Raw genomic sequence first — 13035 nt, 5'->3', positions numbered from 1 at the left:
AAAAATTAATGAAATATAGTTTTAAAAAGAAGCATAGATCCTAAAATGCCTGAATCTTATAATTATTGTAAGTATTACATAAAGTAATGTAGGTGTTGCCTATAGCACTGTGCTGGAAGCATAAGTACAGAGCCTGTCTCCCCAGGTTGGGCCTCTGTGAGGGTTACTGACTTTGCTATGTGTCTTCTCTCTGTTTAATACAAAGTACATAAAGGCCACAATGAAGTGGTAAGCCACTGAAACTTTCACTGCATATTTTAAACATTTTTTTTTCTGATTCCATCTTGTAAAAAACCACACAAACATGATTTAAATCTCCTACCAATACTAGTCATCGGATTACAAGGACCCCAGCAGACTGTTTGATCTGGCGTGTGGCAAAAGGTCTGGGACCCTGCCCTGGCCATCAGCCCAAGGGGCAGTGTCACAAGCAGCATGAAGGATTATAGACAGCTGCTCTAGCTCCCGCTCCAGGCGCCACTGGCCAGAAAGGAAAGGGAATGCCGGGGGAGAATGCTGAGCGTGCACACATCGCAGGAGCGGTGTTGCAGGAGAGATGCCCTGATACAGTCCCCTGAAATGAGCCAATGTCTGTGCATGCAAGCATCACTTACTGACCACTCGGAAGGTACTGGGCTCCATGGAGAAAGCTCACCGTGAAAGGCAACACAGCTTAGTGTCAAGTCAGACACATCAGGGTAAGGACCTCAGCTCTGTCATTGAAACTTCATTCACAGGCAGTACATTGGTCTGGGCAGGGAAAGCAGAATGCTGAACTGGCCCCAGCTGTATTCACTGTGGATTGCTGGCTCGTAGGTCTGGCGTATTTATATGTAACTCACCCCATTTTGTCTCATGCAGACTTTGAGATGCAGAACTCCTATCAGCAGTGACAGTGACTCCTGCTTTGGGACTTTCTTGCAGTGACACAGCAGGGAGGACTACCCTGTCAACTCTCCATACTCTATGCTGAGAAACAAGGACATACATCTAATCCTAACACTCCCATCACTAGGGAACAGTCTGAACCCTTATCGTAGTATGGTGGGTTCCTCATCATTTACAGCAGTTACCTTTCAAGTGTTTTCTACTACCAGTCCTCATCCTGAATTCAATACCCAAAGTGGATGCAAAGCACAGGGGCGCGTGGTAGATGGGAAGTAAAGATTAGGCCCTTTTTCTTCCTTGCAGGTGGTCTCCCTGAGCAAGCACCCCAACAGCCAGCACAGCCTGCTTTGGTCCTAGAGAACTACAACAACAACAAAAAAGCACAGAGACCTATACATTCACTGCAAGGTGTGTGTGCCCGGCGCTTAGAGATGGGGAAGTTTTCCAACACCATTTGGCCTCACCTCCCCCTCATTATGAAAGTTCACATCCTTTAGGGAAGGAGATGTGTGTCAAACTTTTTTTCTCAATCCCATGACTACACGGCTAAGCCCTACTCACCCTCCTTCTCAATGAGGAGCCTGAAATGCCTTGGCAAAGTCACACAGCCTCCTCCAGCTGAGCGTTCCTTATAAATTGTCCTGTCCATATGTTTCTGGAGGATGTGCCATCTGGGATTAGAGTGCTCATATTTTATGAAGCAGGAAGGCAGGAATATGTTCACAATTTAACAGCCCCATTTGATGGGAAAGTGGCATTAAATTGACAACAAATTTATAGCATCTCGATAGGTGAACCCACTGTGTGCCAGATATCCTATCAGGCGCTCGATGGAGTTGAAAAGAATTAGAAGACATTGTGCTTGCCTTTCAGAAAGGAGAAAATCCAAAGAGAGGCAGGCAGTGAACTGGCCTCGAGTCCACCTGTCAGTAGTATACAAATAAATAGAGTTATAAAGAAATTTCCTAAAACAAATTTCACCATCCCTGCCAGTTCCAAGAGATTGGGTAGCAGCTGCCTGCATCAGTATTTAGAGGTTCAAAGAAACTGGGTGCCATTATAATGTCTGCCAGGAGCAGGCAAGTGTGGTGGCAAATATGCTGGCTCTTGTCATAATTATAGCTAAAGAAAGCAATGTCCATATTAGAGGATTATGTGTAAGTGATGCTAACCTCACCCAGCTTCATTAATATAAGAAGTATTTATTAAGAACCAACTAAATGTTAAATGCTATAGAGCAAAAAAAATAACCATAATCCAGTTCTTGTCCTCAGTGGCTCATTAGACTCTACTCCTATATTGTTCCTTGGCATCTTTACATATTTCTATTGTGGCACCTGCCACACTATGTAATTTATTAATTAGCTATGTGTCCAAACAAGAGCCTTCAGTCCTTGATTATATCATTAAATTCAATTCAGTATGCTGTGACAAGAATATTTCTGGTTGCTCTTAACAGACTAAAGTAAAATAGAAAATATTAGAGTAATTTATACATCTACTAGAGGCCCAGTGCACAAATTTGTGCACCTTAAAAGGAACTGTGGGCTGTGAGGCTGTGGTAGGCTCAGGGGTCTAGGCCATTCTCTGCGCCACTGCCCAGCCCCTTCAACCTTGGCCCCTGGTCCCCTGTCAGCTGGCAGCCCTACTCCTGCCTCTGCTCCTATGGAGGGAGGGCACCAGCCCCACTTGCGCCCACTGAGGGTGTGGAGTGATTGGGTCAGCAAATGACCGGCTGGAGTAGGGGGAGTTGGAGAAGCCCTCAGAGATGATTAGAGCCAGCAGCCACCACTTGCACCCTAATCAATAACATGTCATAGTGCATCCAGTTAACCAGTGTATCTCTGTGTTTTTCATTAGACCAGAGCATCTGCAGGGGGGCGGGAAGGGGGGGGAGGAAGAAGCAGAACTTTTTATCTAGTTTTGAGTGCCCTGAATTTAACTCAGAGTTAGATGTCTGGTAGGTTCCTACCAAATATTCATATATTGGCACACACAGACCATGAGAGACACTGTAGGTAAGGGGTTTTTGCCCTTCTGCTATGTCAAAAATGACCCTGACAACCCATAAATTGATAAGAGTGTATGGCTGGATTAGACCAGAGCAATTAAGTGAACAATGGAGCTACCAGCAGGTTAGTAGACATAAGCATAGAATTCTTTGTGAGGATATGAAGTGCTTATGAAAGTTAACTTAGACTTGTAGGTTTCTGAGAATAATTTTGAAATGCTATGCCTAAGGTAGAATGTATTTATTGCTGAATGTTGAATATCTTGAGATAGAATCAAAACTCAACCTAAAAAAAAATGTATTAAAGGAATGTAAAAGTGAAGGGTTGGGATGAAATTAAATGGAGAGAAGTGGTGACAGTGATGGGTTAGATTGATTGTGGTCAAAATGCTTTCTAGGGTCTCTTGATTCCATAAAACTTCAGCTAACAGAGAGAAACGAAACTAAGATTTGAGAGAGTGTGCACTCTAAATCTGGCTGAAATCTCCACACACATCTTAGGCCAGGATCCCATCTGAGCTATATTCAAGTTCTAAGTCCAAGGCAGGCAAACATCATAATACCTAGGAATACAATTCTAGATGAAGTACAAGAAATCAGTTCCCAGACTTCACCTAACATAGAGTCAAATTTTGTGGATTAAAAAAAAAAACCTCACTACTTGTCATAATTTTGATAATTACTTTTTTCTATAAATCATATTAAAATGTGAGAGTAGTGTGTCATTGCTCTGTATCAAGACTAGAGGCCCACTGCAGGAAGACTCCTGCAAGAACAGAGTTTCCATGGGGCTTCCCTCCTGCCACTGCCATCTCTCCCTGCCCTGCACTTTCCTTGCTGCCTCTACCCCTCAGCCCTAACCCCACATTTTTCCTCCTGCCACCACCGCCCCTCCACCCTTCATGCTTTCCCTCCCACAGCCTCTGCCCTCCCTGCGCTTTCCCTCCCACAGCCACCACTGTCCCACATTTTCCCTCCTGCTGCTGCCCAGTGCTTTCCCTTCCCTCCCACCATCTCTGCCCCCCACCCCATGCTTTCCCTCCCACCACAGCTGTCCTGCACTTTTCTACCACTTGCCACTGCTGCCACCGCCACCTGCTACCTCTAACCCCTGCCCGAGCTTGCCCTCCCACAGCCGCCTTGCTTTCCGCTTTCCCTCCTCTTCCTTCTATGCTGTCTTCAGTCTTGTCTTCACTCCTCCCTCCCTCAGCATATACAAACCAACTGCCATCTTTGTGGAGTTAATTTGCATACTCACTCTGATTGGCTGCTGGCATAGCGAAATATGGTCAATTAGCATTTTTCTCTTTTATTAGTGTAGACATGTTCTCCCATTGAGTAGGTTGTCTTTGAATTATTTTGATGGTTTCCTTTGCTGTGCAAAAATGTTTCAGTTTGATGTAGTCCAATTCATTTATCAGAAAAAAAAAATATTGCTACAGGAAATGTCCCAGATTTTAATGCCTGTGTTTTCTTCTAAGAGTTTTATGGTTTTGAGTCTAACATTTAAGTCTTTAATACATTTTGATTTCATTCAGGTGTGTGGAGTACGGTAATTTCATATTTTTGCAGGTACCCAATTTTCTTAACACCACTTAGTGAATAGAATATCATTAGCCCATTGTATGTTTTTCTTTTCTTTGTCAAATATAAATTGACTATAAAGGTGTGGCTTTATTTATGGGTTCTGTATTCTGTTTCATTGATCTGTACATCTGTCTTTATGCCTGTATCATGGTTTTTTTGTTTGTTTTTTTTTTGTTTGTTTGTTTGTTTTTTCCAAAATATGTTTTATTGATTTTTCTCAGAGAGGAAGGGAGAGGGATAGAGAGCCAGAAACATCGATGAGAAAGAAACATCGATCAGCCGCCTCCTGCACACACCTCACCAGTGATGTGCCCACAACCAAGGTACATGCCCTTGACCAGAATCGAACCTGGGACCTTACAGTCCGCAGGCCGATGCTCTATCCACTGAGCCAAACCAGTTTCGGCCGTACCATGCTGTTTTGATTAATATGGCCTTGAAGTATAATTTGATACCAGGTCATATTCACCTGATAAGGTGTTAATAATCAAAATGTAGGTTTTATTCTCAGAGAGAATAGAAGGAGGAAGGGAGAGAGATATGTGAGAGACATATTGATGCACCCCTTCTCTGCTTTTCTATATGCTTAAGACTTTCCACATAAAAGTTTAAAAATATTCATCATGGGATAGAATTCTTCACTTTTCTCTAAAGTTCTCCACCAGAGACTACTTCTCTTTGCTCCTCTATAATGTATTCTGATAAAGGACTTGGGGAAAACAAGCTTGAATCATAATAAAGGACAGCAAAGCTTACACAGACAACAAAGTCAGCCTTTAGTCACCCTGTGAACATCCGCTCCAAACAGCCTTCCTCACCACTCAGGGAACTCACTCACATCCAGGCCTTAGATGGAGGCTCACCCTGCTTCTCCCAGAGGCTCACGGGCACTTCTTCCTTTAGGGGCACTTCTCTCCACCATGGCCTGCCTCCCCTGGGTTTAAGAAACACCCAGCTTGTGTGGCACCAGAAGGTGGGGCAGTGAAAGAAACTGACTCCTTAGACAGAACCTCTTTAAAGGAAAAAAATGAGCATTAATGAAATTCAACCAGAGGAGAGGGTGGAATTGAAGAAAAAACAAACAAACAACAACAATAAAACACAGAGGACCACTGGTCCTAACATGCATTAAAAAAAAAAAAAGAAAGAAAGAAAAAACGTATAATGAACTTATAAAGCTGAACACCAAAACAACAAACAATCCACTTTAAAAAAAAACACACACAAAAAAACAATGGGCAAACAGAAGTTCCAATTATAATTCACACTCTTCCTCACTGAATCATTGAAAGAGAAGAACATATAGATGACCAACAGACATATGAAAATATGCTCAACACCATCAGATAAATTCAAATTATCACCTCACACCTGTCAGAATGGCTATCATCAATAAATCAACAAGTGTTGGCTAGGATTTGGAGAAAAGAGAACCCTTATGTATTGTTGGTAGAGATGCAGATTAGTGCAGCCAAAAAAATTAAAAATGGAACTGCCTTATGACCCAGCAATTCCACTTCTGGTAATTTATTTGAAAAAGCTATAAACACAAATTTGAAAGAATAGCTGCACCCTTATGTTCATAGCAGTATTATTTACAATTGCCATGATCTGGAAGCAGCCCAAGTGTCCATCAGTAGATGAGTAGATAAAACAGCTGTGGTACATTCACACAATGGAATACTACTTGACCTTAAAAAAAAAAAATGCAATCTTAACCTTTGCAAAAGCATGGATGAACCTGGAGAACACTATGCTAAGCCAGTGGTAGGAAAACTCATTAGTCAACAAAGCCAAATATCAACAGTACAACGATTGAAATTTCTTTTCAGAGCCAATTTTTTTTTTCCAGAGCCAAATTTTTTAAACTTAAACTTCTAACGCCACTTCTTCAAATTAGACTCGCCCAGGCCTTGATATTTTGTGGAAGAGCCACACTCAAGGGGCCAAAGACCCTCATGTGGCTCACAAGCTGCAGTTTGCCGACCATGGTGCTAAGTGAAATAAGTCATTCAGAGAAAGACAAGCACCATATGATTTTACTCATATGTGGAATCTAATGAACAAAATTAATTAGCAAGCAAAATGGAGACAGACTCATAGATAGAAAGCAGACTGGCAGCTCTTTGGGGTGGGAAGGAGGCAGGGATTGAGCAAAGAAAAAAAGGGGGGGAGGGAGAACTCATGGACATGGAGAACTGTCTGGTGACTGTGGGGAAGTAGAAGAGGGTATAGGAGTGATGAATGGTGATGGAAAAAATAAAACACAATAAAAGAAATAAAATGTTTAAAAAGTGATAGGAGCTAAAAACAAACAAACAAAAAAACACACACCCACATGCTAGAATTTTATTTTCATAAATTGAGAATGCACAAGCAACCTGGTTGATCTAAAAGATACATCTGTTTATACACTATCTGCCATATGTCAGGCATCAGGTATCACTTTCTATATGATATATTTTTCCTAAGTAAATAAACATCTTGTACATGGATTACAGAGAGATGAATAAGCTTGCCTCAGGTCACAAACACAGCAATCAGCAAAGCTAGACTGAAGTCACTTCCCTTCAAATCCAGAGTATACCACTGCTCCTTCATGATGCAACTCAAAACATCTACCATCAGGCTGCTATATGTTTTAACGTATTTTATCAATATACCCAAACTTCATCACTATTTTATTAGTCACTCCTTTTTGCATAAGGAAAAACAGGTGTAGAGAGAAGAAATTACTTTTCTAAGATTATATCACTAGCAAGAAGATGAACATGGGCATGGATACATGGAGCAGACTGATAGAGTTCAGAGGAGAGGGGGATGAAGGGAATGGGAGAAAGAAGGTGAAGAGATTAGCCAAAGAACATATATGCATAACCTATAGACATAGACAACATTGAGGTGAAGAGCAAGAGAGGGGGGAACGGGACCTGAGTGGAGGTGGGTAATGGGGGACATCTGTAAAAGTGTCAATAATCAATCAGGATACCAATCAATCAACAGATAGATAAATAAATAGATAAGATGAACAGGTTTTGAAATAGATCTGTCTTCCTTCAAAAATTTGAGCTTTTAAGTGTCTTTAACATTATCCAGGCATATCTCTGAGACATTGTGGGTTTTGTACAGACTAGCAATTTTCACCCTTTTTTATTTTATGCCACACATAAACCAATTATTAAAATTCTGCAGCACTCTCACAGAAACATTTTTTTTTTTTTTTTTGCCGATCTGACAAAAACATAGGTATAATTTTGATTATTTCATACTGGATATCTGGTATTGTATTGGCTGTTGTCATTTTTTTATTTGACAATCTAAAGGAAAAAGGTCAGTGCCCTTGATTAAATAATCAGGTATTGCTTAAAAATTCTTATGGCTTCTGACATACTGGTTGAAAATCATTTGTCCATAAAATGCAATAAAGTATCACAATAAAGTGAGCTGTAGTCGCTTGCTGGTGGAGAATCTTGCCTTCAATTTTTAAAAAACAAACGAAAAAACTGAAACACATGTGAAGTACAATAAACCAAGGTATGCCTGTACTGAATTCATTCTCTAACATGGATAGTAAAATTCACTTAGAGCCACTTCCTTAGTGAATATGAGGTTCTATGACTTGGGCCAGTCATTTGCCCTCTTTGAGCCTCTGTTCCTTTCCCTCTCAGACCTCTCTAGAGTCAGGCTATTGTTAAGACCGTGTTTTCAAAAAGCATAAAATATTGGCTTATCAAGAGTAAAGCTGTGTACAAGACTTAAGAAACAGTTACTCTACTGTTGAACAACATTCAATGGTTCAAGAGAATTACTGTGTCACTATTTAAGAATTACTCTTATTTAGCATTATAGTCACGTGCCTCGTGACGTTTTGGACTGCACAGATGATGGTGTTCCCATAAGATTACAATGAAGCTGAACAGTTCCCTCACCTGTGACATTACCCACGTGTCTGTGGGATGCCGTAAATGTGCCTGATGCACTGCCAGTCTCATAGGAGCACAGCCCCATTATGTGCAGTCCTCAATGCTGGCTTATGCATTTATTCTACTATGCTTTTTATCATTTAGAATGGACTCATTCTACTCACAAAGAAAAAGAAGTTTGCATGCTGTGTTATGCTGGCAGCAGCCTCATACATCTCCTACTTACTGCATCTCTTGATTGCATCATTTTCTCTTGTGCTTGATTTAATCCTGTGTTGTTTTGTTCATCATGGCCTTTAAGCATTCTTACAAAGACACACTCACCTAATGACACATTTCTCAGAACATATCTCTGTCACTAAGTGACACATGACTGCCTTTTGATAGGATGCTTTGATGAAATTATTCTCTACTTATGTTAACCTCTTTTATAAAACCTCTTTATTCAAATTTTACTAATTCTGATTATTTGGGGAGGGAGCTCAGCCTAATGGGTGAAAAATTTGAATCATATATTTAAAAAAAAATAGGATTTTCATAGTATTCTAAATAATTGAAAACAAGCTATTGATAAATTAATGTCTGGCCTGGACCATTTAATTTTTATAATATATTTTTAATTGATTTCAGGGAGGAAGGGAGAGGGAGGGAGAGATGGAAACATCAATGATGAGAGAGAATCATCAATTGGCTGCCTCCTGCAAGCCCCCCACTGGGGATTGAGCCCTCAACTTCTGCATGTGCCCTGACCGGGATGGAACCTGCAAACCTTCAGCCCACAGGCCAATGCTTTATTCACTAAGCCAAACCATCCAGGGCAGCCTAGATCATTTTAATAAATAAGATCTATTTACTTGGTGTTACTAATCTGGAAATAAGCAGTTTATATAACCTTGTGTTTAAAACACACCATAAAATCCTATGTACAACTTGCTTTATTGTTGTATCATATAAAACACTGAAGTTTATCTCTCTGGGAAAAACACTCCTATGCTTCTCCTTTACTTCTGACCTTGGATGTGTAGCCCCCAAGCCCCCAAACAAATAATTCTTTGTGACATCAGCTGATGTCCTACAATGCAATGCAATTCTGAAATTAATTGGAGTTAGCCCAGGCCCACAGATCAAAGACTCATTTCCATCCAACTGTCCCCCACTTCACTTACCAATCGCAAGTAGTAGGTCCCCAGATGACCTACAACTTCTGCCCGACTTGGCCACAAATCAGTGCCCATGATCCCTTCCTTGAATTTGATCATTTTCTGTAAAAGCTCACAGAACTCAGAAAAACATGCTTACCAATCTCTCTCAATATAAAACCCTAATATGCAAATAGACCAAATGGCAGAACAACCGAACAATCAGTTGCTATGATGTGCACTGATCCTCAGGGGGCATGCGGAACATGGTGGGTGTCAGCAGTGGTGGGATGGTAGAGCAGGTGAGTGAGGGTGCCAGACAAAGTGGGGTGCTGGTCGCTGTCACTGGGGCAAGCCTTTGGCGGTTACTGAAAATTCTTTGCTCCCTCGTGCCACAGTCCTGCAGGGTGCTCGCACCTGCAGCTAGCGCCAGTTACGCTTGATCCTCAGGGCTTTCCCATTTCCCCCTGCTCCTGAAGGAGAATCGAGAATGGCAGCCACCTCTAGCACCCACTGCCAGTGATGGCCCCAATCACTCTGTGCCTCAACAAGTGCAAAGGGGTCTGGCACCATCAGCAAATGGGAGCAGCGGGGGTGGGATCAGGTTTGTGGGCAGACAGGGGATCAGGGGCCACAGCAGTAGGTGCCAAGCAGAGGCATAGAGGATGTGCCAAGATTTGTCCCTGTGCCCATCACAGCCTCACAGCCCACAATTCCTTTCAAGGTGCACAAATTTGCCGAGACCAGTTTGGCTCAATGGATAGAGCGTCTGCTTGGGGACTGAAGGGTCCCGGGTTCGATTCCGGTCAAGGGCATGTACCTTGGTTGCGGGCATATCCCCAGTAGGGGGTGTGCAAGAGGCAGCTGATCGATGACTCTCTCTCATCGATGTTTCTGGCTCTCTATCTCTCTCCCTTCCTCTCTGTACAAAATCAATAAAATATATTAAAAAAAAAAGGTGCACAAATTTGTGCACTGGGTCTTTAGGTTATAATAATAAAAGCATAATATGCTAATTAGACTGGATGTTCTTCTGGACAACCTTCTGGATGAAGCCAGGGCTACAAGAGAAGCCTGATTCTCAGGTTCCTGCCAGCAGCCAAAGGGAAACCCTGGTCCCAGGTGCTGGCAGAAACCTGGTGCTGGCAGCCAGGGGAAGGAAGGCCTACCTTTGCATGAATTTCATTTTTCGGGCCTCTAGTATAATATAAAATAAAGAATATGATAAAGGATACAAAGGGAGGGTCCTGAGCACAGCAGCTTCTGTCCTAATGCATTTGGGGTGCCCAACTCTCCTGGCACATGGATACTTTCACTAACCAGGAATCTCTCTGAACCCCATACTTTGGGGGAATTTTTATAGCTTTATCACATAGGCAAAACTGTCACCTACTCAGTTTCCAGCCCCTCCCCTTACCAGAGCATGGGAGATGGGGCTGAAGGTTCTAAGCTTCTCTCTGGTGACCAGCCCACTCCTAAAGCTCTCCAGGAGCCACCTGAGTCATCCCATTTAAAAAATAGTCACCCTTATCCCCTAAGAAATTCCAAGAGGTTTAGGAACTGTGTCAGGGAGCTACATGAAAGACCCAATATTAAAACAAAAGATGCTCATAGTGCTGGTGTCATTGAGGAAATTACAAGGCTTTTAGGAGCTCTGTGCTGGGAAGCAGGGGCAGATAAAAAAAATATATGTATTTTTTCTGCTATTTCATAATATTTTTCTTCATACTTAATGCAAGGTAAGCTTCAGAATAATTTATATCAATAAGTGCAAATTATATATTAATAGTCTCTGAATTAATGAAATTGGGTGTCTCAGTGTTATAAAAGGGTTGAAATAACATTGCAAAGAGGGGAGGTCATTGGGTTATTTCTTCCCTTTTAACTAATAAATGCAATAAATTTCTTTCAAGGTTTTTGTGATTTTATGACCCAGATGCAAGTGTCATCAAAAAAAGAACTCTCTTTGCATTCATAAATCCTTAAAATGCCTGAGCTGCTGCATGGACACTCACTACAAGCCCTCTCTTCTCCCTCATGGGTGGGAAGTCGGGAAAGCAGATCTCCACCAAGGGACCTGACACGCTCCACACTCAAGCTGTGGAAAACCTCCCATTCCCCCACCAGGCAACCTCTCCAGAGAGCTGCGTGGTGGCTCATGGGATGGGATAACCCTGGCTTGCAGTGCTTTCCCAACTCTTAATATAGATGTTTTTCAAAAATTATGTTTTTTCAGGAGGCTACAGATATAGAACTTATCTCTCCCGAGCTCCACAAGAACTAGGTTCAAAAATATATATGTTCATAAAGTAAAACTTCTTTGTTTATAATATAGAAAACAAAACATACCCCAGATTACCCCAAACAAATGGAAAACCTTTCCTTTTGCAGAATCTAAAACACAGACATTTAACCAACCCATTCCTCTCTTACCACTCGGTGAGGTGTATTTTTTTTTTTTTTTAATATATATATTTCATTGATTTTTTTACAGAGAGGAAGAGAGAGGAATAGAGAGTTAGAGACATCGATGTGAAAGAAACATCGATCAGCTGCCTCTTGCACACTCCCTACTGGGGATATGCCCGCAACCAAGGTACATGCCCTTGACCAGAATCGAACCTGGGACCTTTCGGTCCGCAGGCCTATGCTCCATCCACTGAGCCAAACTGGTTTTGGCGGTGAGGTATATTTTTCTTGTTGTAGTTTTAGAGATAGAAAGAGAGAAACATTGATGTGAGAGAAACACCAATTGGTGGCCTCCCATATGCCCTTGACTGGGCACAACCTTCTGGTGTAGGGGAGGGCACACCAAACAACTGAGCTATGTGGCCAGGGCTGAGTGAGCTTTCCTTTATTAGGAGAGGTATATGGAAAACCAAGTTTCTAAATAGTTCACATAGTCATCTTATATAATAAAAGGGTAATATGCAAATTGTCCCCTGGACTCGGTATTCAACAGGTGCTCGACCAGGGGACAGGGCTGGCCCACCAACCACCCGTGGCCCTCCGCAGCTGCTGGCCCCAGCCCAGCTGGCCCCTGCCCATGCACAAATTTGTGCACTGGGCCTATAGTTTCATTAATAAAAATCAACTGTCCATAATAGTTTTCTCTACTCGTGTAAAAAACAACAACATTATAGTAAACCAGTTTTAAAGTATGCAGAATCACACATATTTTTAGAGATTTTTTTGTGTGCAGATTTTCACAGTCATGTCATTTGATCATCCTGATAACCATGTCAGAAAGCAATGCACAGATTGTGCCCTTCCTTTTTCAACAGGACAAAATAATGAGCCAAGGTCACAGAGCCACGAAGTGCTAGAGCCAGAACAAGGAAACCTATATTTAAAAAACACACGTTTCTGGAATTGAGTACAGAGGAAACAAGGAGAAAAAGAAAAACAGAAAAATGACTATGAGAGGAGGCAGTACTTTCCTACTCTATAGAAGTCATGCCTTCACTCAATTCTCCCTTGTGTCACT

This window comes from Pipistrellus hanaki (genome assembly GCF_964339955.1).
Source record: "Pipistrellus hanaki genome assembly, chromosome: 9".
NCBI classification, from domain to species: Eukaryota; Metazoa; Chordata; class Mammalia; order Chiroptera; family Vespertilionidae; genus Pipistrellus; species Pipistrellus hanaki.
This window is presented reverse-complemented; position numbering follows the sequence as displayed.